At 43.1% G+C, this 21246-nt stretch overlaps 1 protein-coding gene across 2 annotated transcripts in view; it reads right to left on the bottom strand.

Annotated features, from left to right (window-relative positions):
- The window catches only part of Nrip1 (nuclear receptor interacting protein 1), an 83852-nt gene that overhangs the window by 44658 nt on the left and 17948 nt on the right, over nucleotides 1-21246 (bottom strand). The window contains exon 2 of one of the 2 annotated variants that reach the window (XM_057764619.1): nucleotides 19563-19643. The exons of the other annotated variant lie outside the window; for it this stretch is intronic. The gene's annotated coding sequence lies outside the window, so the exon portion shown is untranslated. The remainder of the gene's footprint in view (nucleotides 1-19562; nucleotides 19644-21246) is intronic. 2 annotated transcript variants of the gene reach the window in all.

Below are 21246 nucleotides of genomic sequence, written 5' to 3'. Positions count from 1 at the left end.
TAAGACTCACTCAGCCGATGTTGGATTGGGGAAAATCCAAAGCACAACTTCAGAATAAAATACGTTTTTAGGTTAAAAAAAAAAAGAAAGAAAGAAAGAAAGAAAGAAACCAAAACCTGGGAATATTTTACTTGAAAAAAAATTTCAAACCTTGGAAATTATCTGGAACATTAATAGTAAGTCTTCTATGGTAATATCTATTTACAGTCTACTCAAATCACAAAGACATTGCAAAAAAAAAAAAAAAAACCAGATCTATTTATTTCAATAACTGCTCTCCACCAATACTGTTATATGTCTTTTGTGCTATGTAAGACCACAGAAAAAGTTCTTATGTGAATAATTGTTTAAGTTAGTCTCAAACAGAATTCAACAATAGGAAACACATTATTGAAAGGAAAATATTCATTCACTATCAGCTGTGCTATCAGTGGAACATCTGTGCACTGCTGTTCACACTCAGCTTTGAGTTCGTTCATTTGCTTTACCTCTGTGCTGGACATTGCCAATTGCTTTTAATAGACAGCTCGTACATCAGGTGGTTTGCCGCCTAGTCTATCAGTAGTGTGTACTGCATTATTTGTTTCAAAGTTAAAACCACCCTTCCTTGCTGGCTTGAACACAGGTCAATTCATACCAATGGCAGAAGATTGCAGACTTTGCTCCCCAAGATGTAGAAATACTGTACAGTCAATGCAGAACACAAGAAATATGCAGATAGCTTGGAGAAAGTTATGGTGATCCTATCTGGGTGCTAAAGAGATGACTAAGTGGGTAAGAGCACTTCCTCACACACAGGACCTGAGTTCGAGTCCCAGCAGCCACCCACACAGTGGCTCACAACCACTTGTGACTCCAGTTCCAAATCTGATGCCCTCCTTTGCCTTCAGAGGCACCCAGCACACACATGCAGGTACCTAGGCATACGGCTCCAGGTAGTGTGATCCTGTATGTCATCTACTGTATATCTCTGAGATTAAGAAAAAGTTTACAAATGTATATGATAGATGACAAGACCTGAAACAAAAGAACTGCATCTCATCTACTTGCTAACAATAAAGTGATTGCAAAAACTGGATATATTTGCTGAAGAGGAGGAGGAGGAGGAGGAGGAGGAGGAGGAGGAGGAGGAGGAGGAGGAAGAAAAGACAAGAACAACTTTGCCATCAGTGAAAAACCAGTAGTACACTGTCAACTACCAAAAACCGCTAAGAGAAATGAAAATGATCTAGGGAAAGAAAAACACACACCACTGTTCTTCTAGGGGACTATAGATTCAGTCTGACTGCAAGGATATTTATGACTTTTCTGTCACTCCAAACTGGCCCAGCAAACGCCATCATGACTCTTTTTCTTTTAGTAGACATCAGTCCTGAATGAAGTGGAAGTTTACATAGGCAAGGAGATCTCAAGCCATTTTGAACATGGAGATAAACACTGGAGAGGTGGCTAGGTGATAAAGAGCACTGGCTGCTCCTGCAGAGAACCTAGGTTGGACTCCCTTGCTGGGCAGCTCACAACTTGCTTCTAGGGCAGTGGTCCTTAACTTTGAACCTTGACCCATTTTAAGGGTGACCCTAAGACCAATGAAAATGCAGATGTTTACATTACAATTCATAAGAGTAGCAAAATTACAGTTAATAAAGTAACAGTGAAAATAAGTTTACGTTTGGGGGTCAGCACATTTTGAGAATTGTGTTAAAAGGTTGAGGCACTAGGAAGGGTGAGAACCACTGCTCTAGAGGATCCAGCACCCTCTGGTGCCTCTACAGGCACCTGTGCTCATGTGCACATATATCCATACACATGTACACACCAAAGACATCTTTGAAAAAAATGAAGGTTAATATTAAGATCCTTGCTATAAAGCTAGCATGAAACCAACACAGTATATGTAGTGCAGGCACAAGGCAAGAGCTACACAATATAACAGAAGGGGGGGGAGCTCCAGAATAAAGACTCAGGCCCAAGGTTGTTTTATTTTTGACAAAGGTGCCATAGAAATTCCAGGGAGAAATCACAATCTTGTAAGTAGATGGTCATAAAAGCGTTAAGTACACAGGAGGAAATAAATAAGTGCTAAACCTTAGTTTACTAGCTATAAAACTAATTATCTGGACCACTGTTTGAACCAATGAAAAGACCAGCACTTCCAGAAGAAGGTATGGGTGAATTTAGGTTGGAGAAAGGTTCATTTTGCAGAGGAACACGACCCACCAAAGTCCTCAGAGATATCTGCTATCTATCTAAAAAGCCAGCAACACAGTGGGAGAAAGTGTTTGCGACTCATATACATGATAAAGACATTACATCTGGACCACATTAAAGTCCTAGGACTGAAGAACGAGATAACCTGACCAAACAAAAATAAGTAAACTGGACAGGGACTGAAAAGCATTTGAATGCTTAGCCTACATGTGGCAAGGTGACCATCAGGATTACGCACTAGAAATGCAGATGAAATGACGGAATCAAACTACAAATACACAAGAACACTTAGTGTATTCAATTAAAAATTCTGAAGTTGGAAAAGATGAAGGGTGTTTTTTGTTGTACTAATTCACTTTCTATTGTGATAAAACACCAATGAACATCCACCCTCGGCAGGAAGAGCATCACTTCATCTTGCATGTTTAGGATCCATAAATGCGGGAAGTCGGGAACTCAAGCAGCAACTGAAACAGGCAAGAGAGGAGTGCTGTTCACTGGCTTGCTCCTCCTGACTTTTTCAGCTTGCTCCCCTACCCAGGACCACCAATCCAGGGTGGTACCACCCACAGTGGGCTGGGCTCTCTCATACCAATCATAATAAAGAAAATGCTCCCAGCTTGCCTACAGGCCACTGTGGTAGAGGCAGACGTTTTGTTTTGTTTTTCTCAACTGAAATTTCCTCTTTTCAAAATGTTCTACCTTGCTTGGGTCAAGTTGACAAAAAAGTGGCCAGCACAGTCCTTCACTCCTGGTGAGAACTTAAAGGCCTAGCAACTTGGAACAAGAGCAATTTTGTTCTGTTACGTGTCTGCGAACATTCACAATGTCCCAATAATGTCGCACATGGTTATTTAAGCAAGAGAAACCAAAGCCTGGTCAAAACTTGTATGCAAATGAGATCAGTATCAATCCTGTTAGCCAAGGCGGTAAGCAAAACAAACAACCACTGATGAAGGGATAAATCTAAGGTGGCAACCAAAAACAAAACAAAAACAAACCCAAGTCACTAATGGCTAGGGAACGAGGCTCAGAGATTAAAGATAAGCGAGGGGAGGAAGCTCCTTATTTGTACTGCCTTAGTCCATGTACACACACGCAGCACAGTGAGAGGAGCTGAAATAAGATAGGGAAAAGGAGATCACTTCCTAGGCAGAGAAGGGACAAGATCACTGGAGATGAACAGGGGAAAACTGGGGAGACCCTGGTCCTTCTAAACTCACACACACACACACACACACACACACACACACAGATGGTTGCAATGATTGAATGACTGATATCTAGAAAACTTACTTGAAATCATCAAACTCCATACCTGCTAGAGTGTGAACTACGTGGTGTTTCAATTACAGCGTTAGCACTACAACATTTAGCAAACTAAACTGCCTTAAAAGGGATCTGATTAAAATAAGCCATGCTTTTTTTTTTCATTATCTAAAGGAAAAAAATCACAACCTAAAATAAACACAACCTATTACAATTACTCCTTAGAGAATTCTGATGCAGCCTGAAACTGACTCTCCCTGAACACTGCAAGGGGAGCACAGCCTACTGCACAGTCGCTCTAGAAAGAGTTAAACAGTTCCTAAAAAATCAACAGTTGCTATATCCCCCAGAAATTCTACTCCTAGGTATATAGATAAAGGAAATGAAAACTTTGTTCACAAAAGAACTGTCATCGTCCAACCCGAGTTAGTCATAATAACAAACAGCTGGAAACAATCTAAGTGTCCTTTATCCAAACGTGTTAAATAATATGTGTTCAATCTTACCAGTGGAATATTATTCAACCATAAAAACAAATGAAGCATTCCTGCATTCTACAAACACATTAATTGTATTACACTTACCGAAAACAGTGCCAACAAAAAAGCACATTGGTATGAAAAACAAACAAACATACCAAAACCTGCATGAAGACACTCAACCAAACATACCTGAAGAACAGAAGTAAGTTCTAAACAACCCCCACTCTTGTCTGGGAAAGAATGTTGGAGACATTAACAGTAGAAACTAAACAACTTACCTTATCATGAGCAGGAAGCCCCAGTGGAAGAAAACAATTTGTCCCAAACCCAGCCAATGCGCGCCACACAATGTCAATCTAATTTTCAAAGGCCTTATAAACTGACTCCAATCAGGCCATAAATAGCCAATCGCTTTCAGAGGGGCCTCGCTCTGACAAATACCAGGCAGGGTACACTATAAAGCTCTCAAAGTGAAGTTAGTGATGTTAGTGTGCTCTGGGGAAACAGACAAGTGACCTCTGGCTAGGAGCTATCACGTGGGACACAAGCTGCACTGTGGATCACGGTGGAGAAGGGAGTCAGTCATTCAGACAGTGTCCTGAAACAATCAGCCACCTATGGACTGAACGAAAGAAACTGAATCCCTACTGTTATCACAAAAAAACAAATTCCAGAGGAATTGGAGTTTCAAATAGGAAGGTAAGAGTCTAATATTTTACACGTAATACGTAAAAGATTATGAACCCTGAGCTGGGCCTCGAGCAGGGTGGTCAAAAGAATCGGGAATTCAAGGCCGTCCTGAGCTACACAGCAGGGTCAAGGACAGACACAAGAGAGTAAGACAGAAAGAGACTACAAACAGTCAGGGAAGGCTCTTAAAAACACAGAAAGGGCTACCTTGACAGCATAATAAATTCAATTGCATCAAGATTAAAATTTTCCATTCATTAATAAATATAATAAGGAAAAACAAAAATATAAGCAATAAAATTCATGATTAAAAAAATAGTTCCTATATTATGCAAATGTACATGTGTGTTTTCCAGAAATTTTTATTTTAAAAATAAAATGCAGAGAAGATAGCCTTAAGCAATTTTCAATTTGTATGTGCATTATTGAAAAAAGTTTTAAAAAAACAAACAACAATAATAGCAAAACTTTAAATTATTATTATTTGTAGTGCTGGGGATTAAAGACCTGGGCATGCCAAGCAAGCTCTGTGCCAACTGAGCTCTACCCCGAGCCATGTATAAACACTGCATGGAAGAATATAACAATCGTAAACAATGATGGAAAAGAATGTTTAACACCTCATTAAGAAGCACAGAAAAGCAAATTAATGCCACAAAAAGATGCCATCTCCCAGGACTCTCTCTCTTGAATCCCTCAGGATGTACTGCCACTATCCTTTAAAACAACTAAATAAATACAATACTTCTTTACTTAATAAATCACAACCGGCTTCAAAAAGAAAAAGAAAAATCCTGTTTATCCCTGAGAGTGCCTAGATTTGGCAATGCCATAGCTAAATGGCACCTTCTGCTATAATACAGGAAAGATAAACTGGTCTAACACTTTCTAAAAACACGTTAGCACAGTCTCAAATAACAAAATACGGTCTACACTTCTCTACTGGGTATATAACCTAGATAGAGTCTTACCTGTGTGAAAACACATAAAAACCAATGTTGACTCCACCATTGCTTTCTAACAGCTATTGTATATATGTATATGTGTGTGTGTGTGCATTGTATATATCAACACAGATACAGCTGTTGTCACTGTAATGAGCAACATCCCACACAGGCTCACATAATTGAACACTGGGTTCCCAGTTGGTGGTGGCACTGTTTAAGGAGGTCGTGAAACCTTCAGGTGGTACAGCCTCACTAGAGGAAGTGCACCACTCGGTCAGGCTTTGATGATGTACTGCCTCACCTCACTTCCTGTGTGCGCTCCTGGTGTGGGAGGATGGTCTGTATTCTGTCCATTATATTTTAAATAAACGCTGATTGGCTGGTAGCCAGACAGGAAGTATAGGCGGGACAGCCAGACAGGAAGTCTGGTCAATGAGAACAGAATTCTGGGAAGAGGAAAGCCCACTCTGCATTCCTGGCCCAGCCACTGAAGAAGCAAGATGTGGCTGCCTCACTGAAAAAGGTACTGAGCCATGTAGCTAACACAGATAAGAATAATGGGCTAATATAAGTTATAAGAGTTAATAAGAAGACTGAGCTAATGGGCCAATCAGTTTATAGTTAATGTAGACCTCTGTGTGATTTCTTGGGGACTTAAAGATTGTGGGAGCCGGGCAGGACAGACACCCTGACAACATGCTCCCTCTCCCTCTGTTGCCTGTGTGTGGATGAAATATATGACCTGCCAGCTTCCTGCTCCTGCCACCTGCTGCATTATCTTCCTTTGTCACAATGGACTCTAACCTGAGGAACAGCCACAGGCAGAATGAACTTTCTCCCGTGAGTTGTTTGTGGTCATGGTCCTTTATCATGGCAATAGGAATGTCACGAATACAAAACCAAAATGAAGCAAGCAAACAAAAGCACTCACATATCAACCAACAAGAGACCGGACATATTCACACAGCCTAGTGTTATTCAGCAGAGAAAATAAATGGACTAGAAATACAGCAGCATAAAGGATTTCAAAAAAAAAAAAAAACTCACAATGAATTAAAAAGAAAAGATCTCGGGAGACTATGTGCAAAATACTATGATTTCATGAGACTCAGCAAAAGCATAATTTAAATTACGTAGTATTTAAGTATCCAGGTGACAAAAAGAAATCAGCACTATTAAGAACAAGGTAGGATATTTACATAAAGTTCAGAAGTGGCCGGGGTTGCAAACAGTGGTAAGGCAAAGGTGTGGTAAGACTGACGCTGGCTGGCAAAAGCCTTGAATTAGTGAAGCTCCTTTAGTAGTAGACGGCCAGTTCTTGGGATAGCATTTCAATATTGTGCCTCATAATGTAAGCACAGGCGAGCATCCTTCATCTGAGAATAGGAAACTCAAAATGCTTCACGACCTAACACTTTTAAAGCCCCTGGCATGACATTGAAAAAAAAAAGTCCCAATTTTGGAGCATCTTATATTGTTAGTTTGTGAGCCCAGCAAAATCCACGCAAATATTTGAAAACGGCATGAACTCTGAAATCCAGAGCACCCCTGGCAGCGGACAGTCAAGTGTGTCCCCATTTGCAGTGAGCCGTAATTAAAACACAATGCACAGCTATGATTTGGCAAATGGGACTTGACTGTGATAAGAAGCTGTTGGGATAGGCATCATTTCAAAAGTTTTCACCCATGCACGCTAACCACTCGGCAATAGGGTTTCCCCTAATTAACAATAAATAAAAGCAGCGGAGTATATGAAGAGACGCACACACTCACAGGAACATCGGAGCAGACCTGCTTACAGCTTTACCAATCTAAGAATGAGGATAACTCATTAGCATTGGGCACTGAGGTCTCCAAAGGATACAAATGCCCACTTGTGGCTCATGCCAGAGTATCTCATGGGAGACGGTCATGGGAATCACCCAGGAGCTCCCACATCTTCCCAGGTTGTTCTCCCCAGTTGGTGACAGTCATAGATATGTCATGACGAGCAAAAAGTCAGAAGAGAAGCTTAACTCATCCTTCACAGCAAAGGATTTGCTCAACAAAGAATTCCTTATAGACTACTTTTAGCCCCAAAGCAATTAAAATCCAGAGTTCCTAACAGCACTGCTTCAGGGGTGGGGGCCTCTCACTCAAAGAAAAACTTTTGTAGGAAACCCATTATTATTTTTAAAAATTTAAAGAAGAAACAATAAGAATGTTCTAGATCAAGTTTTCTATTTAAATATTTCCACGGTGTCTATCATGTGACAGTTACTTTCAAAGGCTCCGAGCAGGACATGGGATGTGCACACTGCAGTACTGTCCTAGTCAAGTCCAGATGAGCACAGGAATCCGACATCGCGATCGACTTCTCTCCAGAAGATAGGGAAGAAAAGCCCCTCATCTCCACACAACACGATGATACGGCAGTGATTCACTCTGGTGGCTTTCATTTGTCCTGAACTCCAAGTGGACCAGGAACTATACCAGTGTTGTGTGGCAGAACTTTTCCTGGGGACACAGCACATACATACACACATACACACACACACACACACACACACACACACACACCAGTTGGTCTAAACCTCTTCCAGGCAGCTCAGTTGTCTGCTTCTTCCAGGGTCTCCAAGTCTTCTTTGTAGCTTAGTTTGTCTGCAAGAGACCCTTATCTTTTACTGCTTACTGGGAGCCTCGGGCTGGGGGGGTGACTGTAGATGTCCACCTATTGCTAAGAAGTAGGCTATTGTGCCCTAGCAACATTGCCTGTTCTCAGGAGCTTCACCAGTGGTTACACGGTGAGGCTGACGACAACAACAGTGATCTACAGTGTAAACACGTATTTATCAAGTAGTTTTTCTACTGGGGTCTGTGACCTCTCCAGGCACAGCTTTTATCCTGGCTTACGGTACCAGACATGGTGTGCTCCTTGTCGAACAGGCCTTAAATTTCATGAGAAGGCTTTGGCCTTCCCCATGATAGCCGAGGCATTATTGCACAAGCAGGCGCTCCTTCCTGGCATGTGGTATTTTAGCATGCAGGATCCACAGCCAAGCAGGAGTGCTGGGGACAGTTTTCTCCAGCAGCCTGCATAGCTGCTTCTAGCACCACAACCAGGGTGGAAGTTGCCAGTTCAGTCCCAGCTTAATTTCCACCTGCCTGGAACCACAGCAAGCAATAAGGCTCACCTCCTCATTCTTGCATACAAACACAGCAAGGTTTGGGGGGCTTCCGGGGCTTCCCTGACCAACAGTTCACAGGGAGGTAACCCACCCCTGGCACCAAGATTTTCATTCAATAACCTTATGCCTTCTGGGAGTATCGTTTTCCACCCACTCTTAGATTTGTTTTTTCTAATTAGCCCAGTCCCAGTAGGGTTGGTTATGAAGGAGGTGGGCAAACGGTCATCCCTGGTTGTCTTTCCAAATCTGTGAAACACTCAGAGGTTATCATTACATCACCTATATAGCAAAATCTTTTTTCCAGAGGATGGCCCAGACAAGACAACACCCTGAGCCATCATCCCATTACAAACAGTGGGATTACAAGGTTAGCCGTAGTCGGTGTCATCTGTTCTAATCAAGGGTCAGGTGACCCCAGAGTCGAACACAGCAAGGTCTAATAGAGCATGGGAAGGTTTTATCCACTTTTATTAGTGGCTCCCTCCACAGATCAGAGCTGGATCGGAGGCACTAACTTAATTAGCAACCCATTTAATGTAACCCTCAGTCATTCTCTCTTGAGCCATGATGTCCGTATCCTGCAGCTCTTCCAGCCCCTCCCATTTCTCCATGCACAATGAACTTCAAGGGTACAACTTAATTTGCCCAGATCTGCTCAGGGCCAAGGGGGAAGGGGGCCTGGCTCTCTCCCCCCTTGCACCTGCTGGCTCCCTGGGTCAGAGTGGCCCTGGGTTGGCACAGCGGCTATAGCTGATGCTGCCTCCTCTCTGTTCATCATTCTTCGTTGTCGGGGAGGTTCTGGATCAGGAAACCATCTCCACCCGTAGCACACCCTCTTCATGGAGGGAAATGTAGCCTTCCTTACTCTGGGAGGATACACGCCCACTGGGACCGGCTTAATCATTTTCTCCCACGCTGCTCTATCACAGGCGCCTTCCATGAACTGTTCCCAGGCTTTCAAGCCTTCCAGCAGCTCTTAGCACACAATTTGACTTTTTAACCAATTTTTTCCCTATGATCTCTAGCTTGACACAAATCTTGCCACGTGCATCCTCCAATAATCCAGACAGACCTTTCTCCTTTTTACCTTTTTCTTAGATGGTCTCTCTCTTTACAACTCTCTTTACACACTGATCTAAGCTACTGAGATCTGTCGAAGCCGTTCTTACTTTATAAAGGTCTTGTCCCACCAACAGCCAGCAAAGCCTCTACCTCCGAACACCAGCCTCGCGCTCCTTGCTGGATCATCATTTCTTTAACTCCCATTAGCATTGCTCTATACGGCTCAGTGGTTCAACGCAGCTTCTCTTATTCTTAGTTCTCTCTATAGCATCTGCCCCTCCTCTATGACCCTCCAGTCCCTGCTATTAGTAGGGACCTCCTATGGAAATAACCAAGTGCTCCTAATGGATTTGATAATTCAGTCCATCAGGTACTAACTTCCATCATATTGTCTCAGGTTATACAGCCTTTGTCTTATAGGAGGATGGAAAGTTATATGTTACTCTGTTTCTCTGCCTCCTCAGCAGTCAGAAAAATCCTGTATCCTGTATGCCATGGCCAACACCCTCACTAGCGAGGCTGTGACAGGCCTTGGCTGCTTGTTTAAAAGTATCTCCCAGTTCCAACACTGCAAGGGCTGAGTATTTCCTGGTCATACTTGTTTCATGTACTGGACCATCGTAAAGGGTTCCACCTGTCCAACAGACCACAGACGTCCCCACTCTTTCTGCTATCGTTGTTTTACCAGCTCTCTCTTTTATCTAATTTACTCGCCTAATCAGAAGCTAACGAGGATTGCAATTGTTGACAAACACAACAAGTACAGCCTGGCCGCCGCCGAAGACCTATTTCAAACTACAGACAACATTGGCCTGGAACTTCTGCGGCTGCTTGTTGACAATCAAATGCGCACTAAAATGACTGAAAATTGTCCTCCAACCCTTTATTTCCAGGGCATCTCCATATTCACGTGGTAGGCCCCACTCATCTTGCAGGCATGCCATAGCATATGGCAAAGCAAAGGCTGCCATCTTGGGATTCCTCCCACAGACACTCCTAATCCCGATGACTCAGTCTTCCTTGCAGGTCTCACTATACATGGCAGGAACCGTGCAGTCCCTGTCACAGCACGAAAGCACATTCACACACACCACATAGAAAAAGACAACTGGGCCAGAATTCCTTCCGTGGATGCTCTCGCTGTAGGTTACTTGCCCTTGGTTGCCTGCCTTGCAGCCCCATAGCCAGGACCATACCCTCATTCCCCCCAGCTCTTCTTTGGTTCTGTTATGTCCCTGTTCTGATGTCAATTATGTTGTGTGACAAAGCTTTTCCTGAGGTGATGCAACACACAGGCCTACTCACTCCAGATAGAGATTGAGATCCCATGTCAGACCAAAGTACGGAAGCCAAAGTTTAACCTGGTGAACCAATGAGTCTTATTTCGAGCAGGACAAGGGGTGAGGGGTTACTTACAGAAGCAGAAATGACTCAAAGACAGCTGATTTACCGCGGTCCACGCCAGTTGGAGTGACAGCTCACAAAGCTGAGAACCTGGAGCACACTGCACAGCGTTAGGCAGCCTAGAGGTTGCAGAGTGTCCTTTCTAGGTGCCTCAGTGTAAGGATTTTTCCAGCACAAGAGCATTTGGGTAGTTGGGAGCCAATGAATACTACAAAGTCAAACCAAGTAAAAAACTTTAAGAGATTTCCTGGGGAGAGCAGAATACTGGTTGCCTTTGAATGGGAAGAAAGATGGAGGTCTGGGCAGAAGGGAAGGCTTTTATAGGGTTTTTAGACTGTGTGCAGAGAGAGCTTCGTGGGAAAGTATCCTACTACAGAACACACTGATTGTCAATCCTGAGTCTGAGTCATGGGTGAAGGGCTTTCCAAGTCTCAGAGCTCTGGGTCAAGCCAGTGTGTTTTTCCTTTGGCCTATGTCTTGGGATTGGAGTCAGGTCAGGGTCAGGGTGTTCTTTCCTTGGCCCAGGTGTTTGGGGTCAAGTGAGGGTCAGGGTGTTCTTTCCTAAGCCCTGGTCTCAGGGTCAAGTCAGGGTCAGGGTGTTCTTTCCTTGGCCCAGGTGTTTAGGGGTCAAATCAGGGTCAGGGTGTTCTTTCCTTAGCCTTGGTCTCAGGGTCAAGTCAGAGTCGGGGTTCTTTCCTTAGCCCTGGTCTCAGGATCAGAGTGTTCTTTCCCTGGCCCGTTTACCCTACACTCAGTGGGTCTTAACCTCTTCAGGGCAGCTCGGCGGGCTTCTGTTTCTCTAAGGGTCTCAGAGTCATGTTTGTAGCATGGCTTGTCTGAGGGACTCTCTGGTTTTTATTGCTAACTTAGGCAGAAAGGGGCCTCGTGAATCTGGTCAGTTTCAGGGACTTCCTGAAGCTATTCTGAATTGTTTACCTTCTTGTCAAAGGAGCTCCACGATAGGATAGAATGTTTCAACCTCAAAGGAAACAGGCAACAACTAGGAAGTTTGGTGGGGATTTTATCTGTGAATACTTTTTATGGGTTTACTGCACTTCATTACTGAGGTAAAGGATAACAACCCATACTTACAGGTTCTGAGCGGTATTAAAAACTACTGTATCTATTACAAGGTTTGTACCTTCAAAAATCAGGCTCTGATGGAAATAAATACATTTAATATGTAATCTTTAAGACAAAACTAAAAAATGGGCCCCAAATCTACATTCAACCTCCAAATGCTTTGCCTACTTTAAAGTGATTTCTACTGTTTCCACAATGGGCCCCAAATCTACATTCAACCTCCAAATGCTTTGCCTACTTTAAAGTGGTTTCTACTGTTTCCATTTATTACACGGAACACAGACTACTAGCTCCCCTATAAAAGTTTCCTTTTTATTTACATTGGATCTTTTTTGTAAATGTGTACAGTAGGTTTATTTATGGTTTTACACTGCTGTGAAAATGATCCATTAAGATGCTATATCGGGTCACTCTGCTGCTGCAAACTGTCTAGCAGCTTGCCTTCCCCCCTCCATCTCCACCGCATCCCCTGTGACTCCCCCTCACTCACCCGCAGCAGCCACACGCCTCCTGACAGCAATGCTTCTATCCAAAGAGCTGTCTCCAGCTTCCCAGTCTCGGCCTTCATGTAGGCAAGACCTCCAGGACGACGATCTAAACTTGCACTTGCCATCCTCCGGGTCCTCCCTGCTGCATTCTGTTTCAGTTTCTACTTAGCACTTAATAGACACCATAAGGTTGAATTGCTTTGTCTGTCTCACCAACAGGCACGCTCTGGGAAGACAGCAAAGCTTTTGGCTTTTGAGTTCTCTATCCCCACAGGCTAAAAGAACAACCAGAAAAGAGTGTCACTGCCTAAACATGATGGCATTTTGTGACCACACAAGACAGATTCTGGAAATTAACAGAGCTGAAACGCTGCTGTGCCTTCCCGACTAGCCAGCCAAAAGCAGGCTCCTTCTCTTAGGAGGTGAATCCGATTAAGTCAAACTACGTCGAGCTACCTATGATTGACAAGTAATGTTTTCTCTAATCATAAGGGTCATAGTACGAGCAGATAATGAGACTTTGCCCCTTGAGTCTACTAGGAATTGTTTTCTCACTCTTAAATAACAAGCAAACAGCACAGGCAAACGGACACCTTGCAACAATGACGAGTTTAGCACCTGAGACAATCAAGGCGGCAGGTCATCAGGAGGGAAAGCACCAGGCTCCATCACCCTGGAAACTAGCTGCCCACAGTTTCCAGTGTGGGGTGAGGACCACTCACTACGGAAGCTACTTTCAAGGACTTCAAAAGCATGCATTTTAGGTAGCACAGAAACCATTTTCAATTATGCAGGCTCCTACAATGTTCTAGGTGAAATTAAAAAGTAGATACACTCACCTGATGGGCATGGACTTTTTAATTAACTTTTGTTATGATGCATGCCAATACAACATGTGCCATGGCAAGAGAAGCAAGGTATTTTAACATGAATCCATTTTCTTCTGGTACTAATATAAATACCCCAATGATGTTTCCTGTCCTAAGGAATTAGCTGAGGTTGGTGGCGCATGCCTTTAATCCCAGCATCCAGGAGGCAAAGGCAGAGGCAGGCGGATCTCTGTGAGGTCAAGGCAGCCTGGACCATAAAGTCAAAAGCCCTTCGATTGTTAATTTAATAATTTAAATTTATTTAAATACCATATTTATTTAAATACCATACCTTTAGTTAGCCACAAGGCCCAAAGTTCAACTGTTTAAACAGGTTTAACAGGCTTCAATACAAGAGCCTAAGCACCACAATGTAAGAAAAACCTTACAGATTTATATAATTCTTTTTTTTTGTTGTTAATTCTTTTTTTTTATTCTTTTTTAATTAAAATTTCCAACTGCTCCCCGTTTCCCATTTCCCTCCCCCTCCTCCCACATATTGCCCACTCCCCCCGCTCCCCTCCCCCTATCCCCACTCCTCTTCTCCTCCCCCCAGTCCATTCCCCCTCCCTCTCGATACTGAAGAGCAGTCCAAATTCCCTGCCCTACAGGAAGACCAAGGTCCTCCCACTTCTATCTAGGTCCAGGAAGGTGAGCATCCAAACAGGCTAAGCTCCCACAAAGCCAGTTCATGTATTAGGATCGAAACCTAGTGCCATTGTCCTTGGCTTCTCATCAGCCTTCATTGTCCGCCATGTTCAGAGAGTCCAGGTTCAACCCATGCTTATATAATTCTTATACTAGCAAAAGAACTTACTCTAAACATAATTGAACCCAAATAGGAGAGGTTAAAAAGTTTTACTATAGGTTCAACTTAACCTTAAATTTATGGTATCTGTAAATTTAGACCATGAATACTTATCAATATTTTAATAGGTCTCAGATATTTTAACGTATATTTGTTTATAGTTTGTCATTACTTGATTATACTTTATGTATTTGTATGTGTGTGTGCACATATGTGGAGGTCACAGGAGTCAGTTCTCCTGTTCCTCACTGTGGTCCCAGGGAGGGAACTCAGGCCACTGGCCTTTGTGGCAAGTGGATTGACTTGCTGTGTCATCTCACTGGCCCTGGGCTACCATTTAAAAAAAGTTATTTGGGGGGCTGGAGAGATGGCTCAGTGGTTAAGAGCACTGACTGTTCTTCCAGAGGTCCTGAGTTCAATTCCCAGCAACCACATGGTGGCTCACAGCCATCTATAATGAGACCTGGCGCCCCCTTCTGGAAATGCAGGCACACATGGGAGGAATGCTGTACAATAAATGCTGTATAATAAATAATTTTTAAAAAGTTATTTGGTTAATTATGGCATGGAGAAAACTATTTTAGGCCAATATTTGAAGCAGCTGTTTCAATCAATACTCTCTCATCATACTCCCTGGCAGCAAACAGAGGCATGCAGGTAATTCTGCAGAGCAGATTTAAGACGGTCACTGAATCTGAGGAAGCCATGGGGAGCAAGCCAGTCACCAGTGCGCCTCCAAGGCCTCTGTGTCAGCCCCTGCCTCCAGGTTCCTGCCCTGTTGAAGTTCCTGTCCTGACTTCCTTCCCTCGCCAAGGGGCTTTGCTCATTCTGTTTCATCACAGCGGCAGCGACCCTAACAAGGACAGTATCAATCACTGCCAACAGTGCTAAGTCAAACACTGTCTCATTTAACAGTAAAATAGAGAGCAAGCAATTGGAAGGAGAAGGCTCAGTTAATTCGAGTAGCTTGTAGGTAAGAGGTAAAGCCAGGATTTCAACTCAAGCCAGTTTGGTTTTGTGATGCAAGTCACAGACACCACACATAAATTCTCCGTATTGTCCCACCGCCCAAATCCCCCATTTCATCAGAGACTGACAACCTACTCACAAGCCACTGGATTCTGCACCAAGAACTATGTCACAGACACAAACACACACCCAAGTCCTTGAAGATCCCTCTAGACACCTCAAATAAAAACAAATTCTTTTTTTTTTTTTTTGTTTTTCGAGACAGGGTTTCTCTGTGGTTTTGGAGCCTGTCCTGGAACTAGCTCTTGTAGACCAGGCTGGTCTCGAACTCACAGAGATCCGCCTGCCTCTGCCTCCCAAGTGCTGGGATTAAAGGCGTGCGCCACCACCGCCCGGCATAAAAACAAATTCTTAGGGTACTCTTGCCTCCAACAGTTCCGACCCGCAAACTTAGTGAATGTATTGCTTCTGTTACTACCAGGGAACACATACTCTGGATTTTCCTTACTGGAATGAAGCTGGTTAAAACATTTGCAGGAAAATCTCCAAGAATTTTTATAAGTATGAAAAAAAGAAAAGAAAAAAAATCCTGAAAAAAAGAAGTTGATATTTTAAAATACATCTTGACCCAGTAAAAACTACAGGGCCTTTCATTTTGTTGCAGTCAGCAAAATAAAACCCGTAAGACACCAACAGCAGTCCAGGGCATGTGTCTTGAAGCAGTTCCATGTGCAGTGAGTCAACTTCCAAACTCACCCTTTACACTGAAAGGCTTCCTCTAACCTGGATATGTCAGAAGGAATCGCTTTGAAAACCGGCACCCTACCATGAGAGGAAAATCAAATCCAGGTGAGATTTTACTAATCATTTACCTGAAAACTATTTCCTGCAAGAAGAATCATCTTTGTTTCCAATACACCGTTCTGTTTTACAGCTCGAACTCAAGAAACTGCCGTCTCTAGCCCTGCGCCACCTAGATGTTGGCAGAGCTGAAAGGAGGGCTGGTTTACACAGTAATTAAGGGGGCAGGAGGACAGCCGAGGAGCCAGGAACTGTCGGCAGTACAAACTTCACAGGCTCAAACTTGAAAGGAATTAGCAAGTACAGAGTAAGTGGGGTCGGGACAACCCTTAAAAGTACAAGAAAAGGAGGAGAGGAGGATGCTGGGAGACAGCCACCCGGCCACCCAGCCACACAGCCGCACAGGCAGCCACAGAGTACGAAGGAAACCAAGAAATACAGAATAAAGAAAGGTAAATAGCTGGGAGGCAAAATGTAGTTAAAGGAAAACGGGATAATTTAAGATAGAAAAGCTAAGGCCACACATTCGTCAGCATAGGGAAAGAAAAAAAAAGTACGAGAAAGAAAAGCTGATGATGTGTGGAACAAGTCCCGATTCAGAAGGATGTGCAACTGAGTCACAGTGATCGCTAAAATGCCAAGCAGTACCCACAGCATCTTCTTCTCTGCCAGTACACTGAGGACAACACACTCTGCTTCCTTGGTCACTTCTCACAGGGCTCCAGTGATGTATGGGGTAGATTCAATTTACATAGCAGGAAACGCAAGAACAGGTTAATGAAGAGTCTATATGAAGCACTTGGGCTTACTGTAACTTTCAGGCCCCCTAAGGCCAGCATTCTCCATACACCTCAATTAAACGTGGCTGTGATGTGGTTACCCCACATGTCTGCACAAGTCAAAGAGAAATATGGGGGGTGCCCCCATCCCCATATATATAAAGGTTTTGCATCTACGGATTTAGTCAAATTGGATGGAAAATATTTAGTGGGGGTGTCTATTTCCTGAGAGCATACAGGTTGTCCTGACCCAATACAGTTTAGAGAACTAACATCAGTATTATATAATAAAATATAATATTAATAATGGCATAATAACTATGATATTACTCTCTAAACTGTATCATAAACAGCTAATTACATGCCACTTACAGTGTACTGGGTACATTCTAGAAGTGGTTTAAAATACAGTAAGAATGAAGTGGGCCCTGTGGATTCTCATGTAAGGTCCTAGAACGAATCAGAGTTTCCCTTCGTGAATTCAGTTTTCTCTGACGGACTATGGTCTAATAGCTGGAGAAGTCGAGACGGGCAAGTCCAAAATCTTAAACTACACACAGCGGAAAACCATGATGAACTCACCGTCGATTTCCACGAGGGGAAGCATGCTTTGTCCCGCGTGTCCACTCTGCCTAGGCTACCCATGCCCTTGTCAGGAAACCACATGGTATCAGGCCACTGTCATAGTATCACACTGTTTACTTAATAATGGTCCTTTGTACATCAAAGGAACCATGAAGAGCTTCCTTCGGTGAAAACGTAAAAGTTCCTTACCTAGAAGCAAAACTCATACTGAGGTTGCTACAGTGGTCTTGGGGAAAAACAAATCTACCCGGGAAATTAAGAAGAAATTTGTGTTGGTTTTGCTGTAATACTTCAAACCGCAGACGTCATGGGTACAAGAAATCCTGATTTTATAGAGGAAGGGTACCACACTGCTCTGTATACAGGGAAAGCCAGTACACAGAAATAAAAATTAACGCCGAGTGATCCACTGGGGGTTGGGACAAATCCACTGCAGAGAGGGGGAATTAATTATATTTGTTTCTTACAGTTCTGGTATAAAAGTTAAGTTTGAATGACGATCCGCATTTGACATCAAAGTAACCAAGGCAAAGAGAGGCCGTGCTAGTAAGTGGCTAACAGAGTAAGGAAGGGACGTCCTGTGCTCACCAGATGGAATCTCGGTCATACGTGTCTTTCAACAAGTGCCAGAGGGCTGCTTTGCACATTGCATAGAAGAAATTTGGACACACCCGTGGGTGTGACAACTGAGGCACACACTTCCATGCTCCCAAGGAAGGATGGTCCCTTGACAGGATAAAGTTATGCTTCGGGGAAAGAATGTCTTATAAGTGAACAGTTTTTGTTTTTGTTTTGTATCTTCAAAGACATAGGTTCAAAATAATTTCTATTCTTAATTTTTAAGAGGGGTTTTCCACTTAATGCTTCAGTTCAATACTGAGTTTCCCTTTAATAGAGGCATCCAGTTCAAGGCTCATCGTACACTCCTTTATTATCCTGAGGTAATGATACATTTTCATAAATGAGGACTTGAAAGTGGAGCAATTCTCTTTACCTCTATACTTGAATGCTTCTATCTTTAAAGGTGCAATTATAGTAGTTAATTCTTATCTTTGATTAATAAAAATAATTCCAAATTCCTTAAAACTCCAAGATGTCTAAGCATATAATTTCCCCAAGTAAAAATTCTAAGATTTTTTCAGAGCAAAATATCTCAGAACGAAGATTTCCCATATTCTGGGAAACAAAAGCAATATTCACCCTGTCCTCAGTATTCATACTGCTTGGGAACTGATTAAGATAATTTATTAAACTGATATTTGCTGTTTCACATGAATGTAGACCATGAATATTCAGTTAGTGAACACAAAGTTTAACAGCTCATTATTCACTGTAACCTTAACAGACACGTTATATTACCAATTATATTTATGTAGTCTTCCATGATCTATTTCTGTTCCAAGCAAGAGAGCCAGCAATGTTGTTTAAAGGAGTCACACTAGACAGAAGCAGGACGAAACAGGCCGCCAAGAAGAAAACCTTTTCACCGGGGTTTAGCTATGAAGTGGTCCCCAAGAAGACTCATTTGTTAAAGGCTTCTTCCAGCTCTCGGGACTTTAGAGAGGGAAATGGATCAGGAGGGATTTAACTTCATCAATGGATTAAACCTCTGATGAATTCACAACTGAATGGGTGATTAGGAGGGTGGGCCTGGCTAGAAGAAGTAGTTTGCTAGGGCTGTGGCTTCTGTTCCCACCCCTACCCAACCCCCACCTTACACCTGCTCCCTCTCCGTGAAAATGGGAGCATTTTTGCTCCATCACATCCAGGCCATCAGAACCTACTGCATCGCGCCTCCTAACAGGCCAAGAAATAATGGGACTGGATGGGATGGGAGTTTAACAACAGATCAAAGTTAAAGAAAATAACAGAAAAAAGTATAATAGTCTCATGTTTTTATCGCTATATGTAATTTATTTTAAAAATGGAGCAACGAGACAAAGTGCAATACCTTTTGGATGTGTTTCTCCCAAATGTTAAAATAATGGGTCCTGAGAACAGAGTTCTGCAATAGCTCGCAATCCACACACTTCTAAAAGAAAGAAGGAAAGATAATGTGTTACCCTGAGTAATGTAATGATTTCAATAATGTGTCTGAAAATGGCGCATTAGCTATGGACTAAAACACGCTACCTCAAGAAAACAGCACATAAATGTATTATTGTGAGAGATTCTTGTGCATGCATGCTTTCCTTGAGTGTGGCTGCCGACCGCATCGACTTAAACTCCCTGTAGCATAGAATTACTTGCAAAAAGACACCACCTGTCTTCACACTAACAGGACACTATCCCCGGCTCTCCAAGGTGTGAGAAGTTAATGTTGAGGGTACAAAGGAGTTTGGACCATGGGAGGGTTTCTGGGAGAAAGCACATGGGAAGGATTTGGCATATATTGAAGAGTTTGAAACACCTTGCTGCTCCTCTCCCAGGAGGTATGTTCACATCAGAATCAGAACCATCCCCAATTCAGAATGACAATGCCGCCATCCGTGGGAACGGTTGCAGGTGTGACCAACCTTTCGAAATCCCAACTCAACAAGGCCAAGTTCAAGAACTGCAGGACTGCAGCTCTTTCTCCCCACCCCACCCCTTTCTCTTCCTCTCTGGGTTACAAGTAGTTAAGATTATGTGTTGGGCCCTATTGATAGATATCTTGGGGCGTAGTCAGCCCGAGGACTACAAGCTGGACACGCTTGGCTGCCAGAAGCTTTGGCCAGCAGAGGCTTGACCTCCACTGCAGACCAGTCAATAGCTTTGTAAACGGTACGCTGATCAATGAGACAGCAAACAATGCAGTCAGCCAGAGGCAGGGAAGGTACAGTAGACACACCCTGATCTCACTACAGCCCTGTTCCACTGGGAGTTTATACTGGTGACCTCTTCAGTGTCTGATCCATAACCTATGATCAGTTCTCCAGGATCACAGCTGCACTAAACAGAAATCCATCAACCAGAATACAAACCTACCGAAAAGAGGCAGCTAGTCCATCTCTCAGCTTCCTTAGAATCATACACAGACACCAAATTTCTTAATGCGATGCTTTCCCACACTCACCAAGCCAGCTCGCAACCACTCCATCTTCCATCTACACATTGACACTCACGGTCAGTTCTCTCTCAGTACAGCCTCCAGTGTCTCTCCACCCCACAATCGGTCTACCCACGTGGTGGGACTCCAGTTCCTACCGTCTCAAAGTCCTGTGCCACCCGCTCTGCGAACTGGCACGTCACAAGTCCTCTAAGGACATCCACTAGCCAGCCCAGAGCCACCTGCTATTAGCAGCCAGGACGTCAGCTTGCATGTGTTACTCAAAGACACCTAGACTTAGAACTCTGAGTACAATGTCCCATGCCATTTACAAGGAGACAGAAAGTATCTTCTCTAAAAGAGTTTATTTCTAGAGAAAAATAAACAGTCAAGCAAACCAAACAAAAAAGTCAACCAACCAACAACAAAAACTTAACGAAGACATCCAGCTAATTAGAGAACGGAAGAAAAATAAACCATTATGATTTTTTATTATGACACTAGTTTTTCACCAGCTAAATAAAAACAGTGCTGTATCATTTTATGTAATAAAATTTAACCTTCTTCTGACCTTCCTCATAAGGCCAGCAAACCTCTCTACCCAGTA

This window comes from Chionomys nivalis, chromosome 3, assembly GCF_950005125.1.
Source record: "Chionomys nivalis chromosome 3, mChiNiv1.1, whole genome shotgun sequence".
In the NCBI taxonomy this organism is placed as follows: domain Eukaryota; kingdom Metazoa; phylum Chordata; class Mammalia; order Rodentia; family Cricetidae; genus Chionomys; species Chionomys nivalis.
This window is presented reverse-complemented; position numbering and strand designations above follow the sequence as displayed.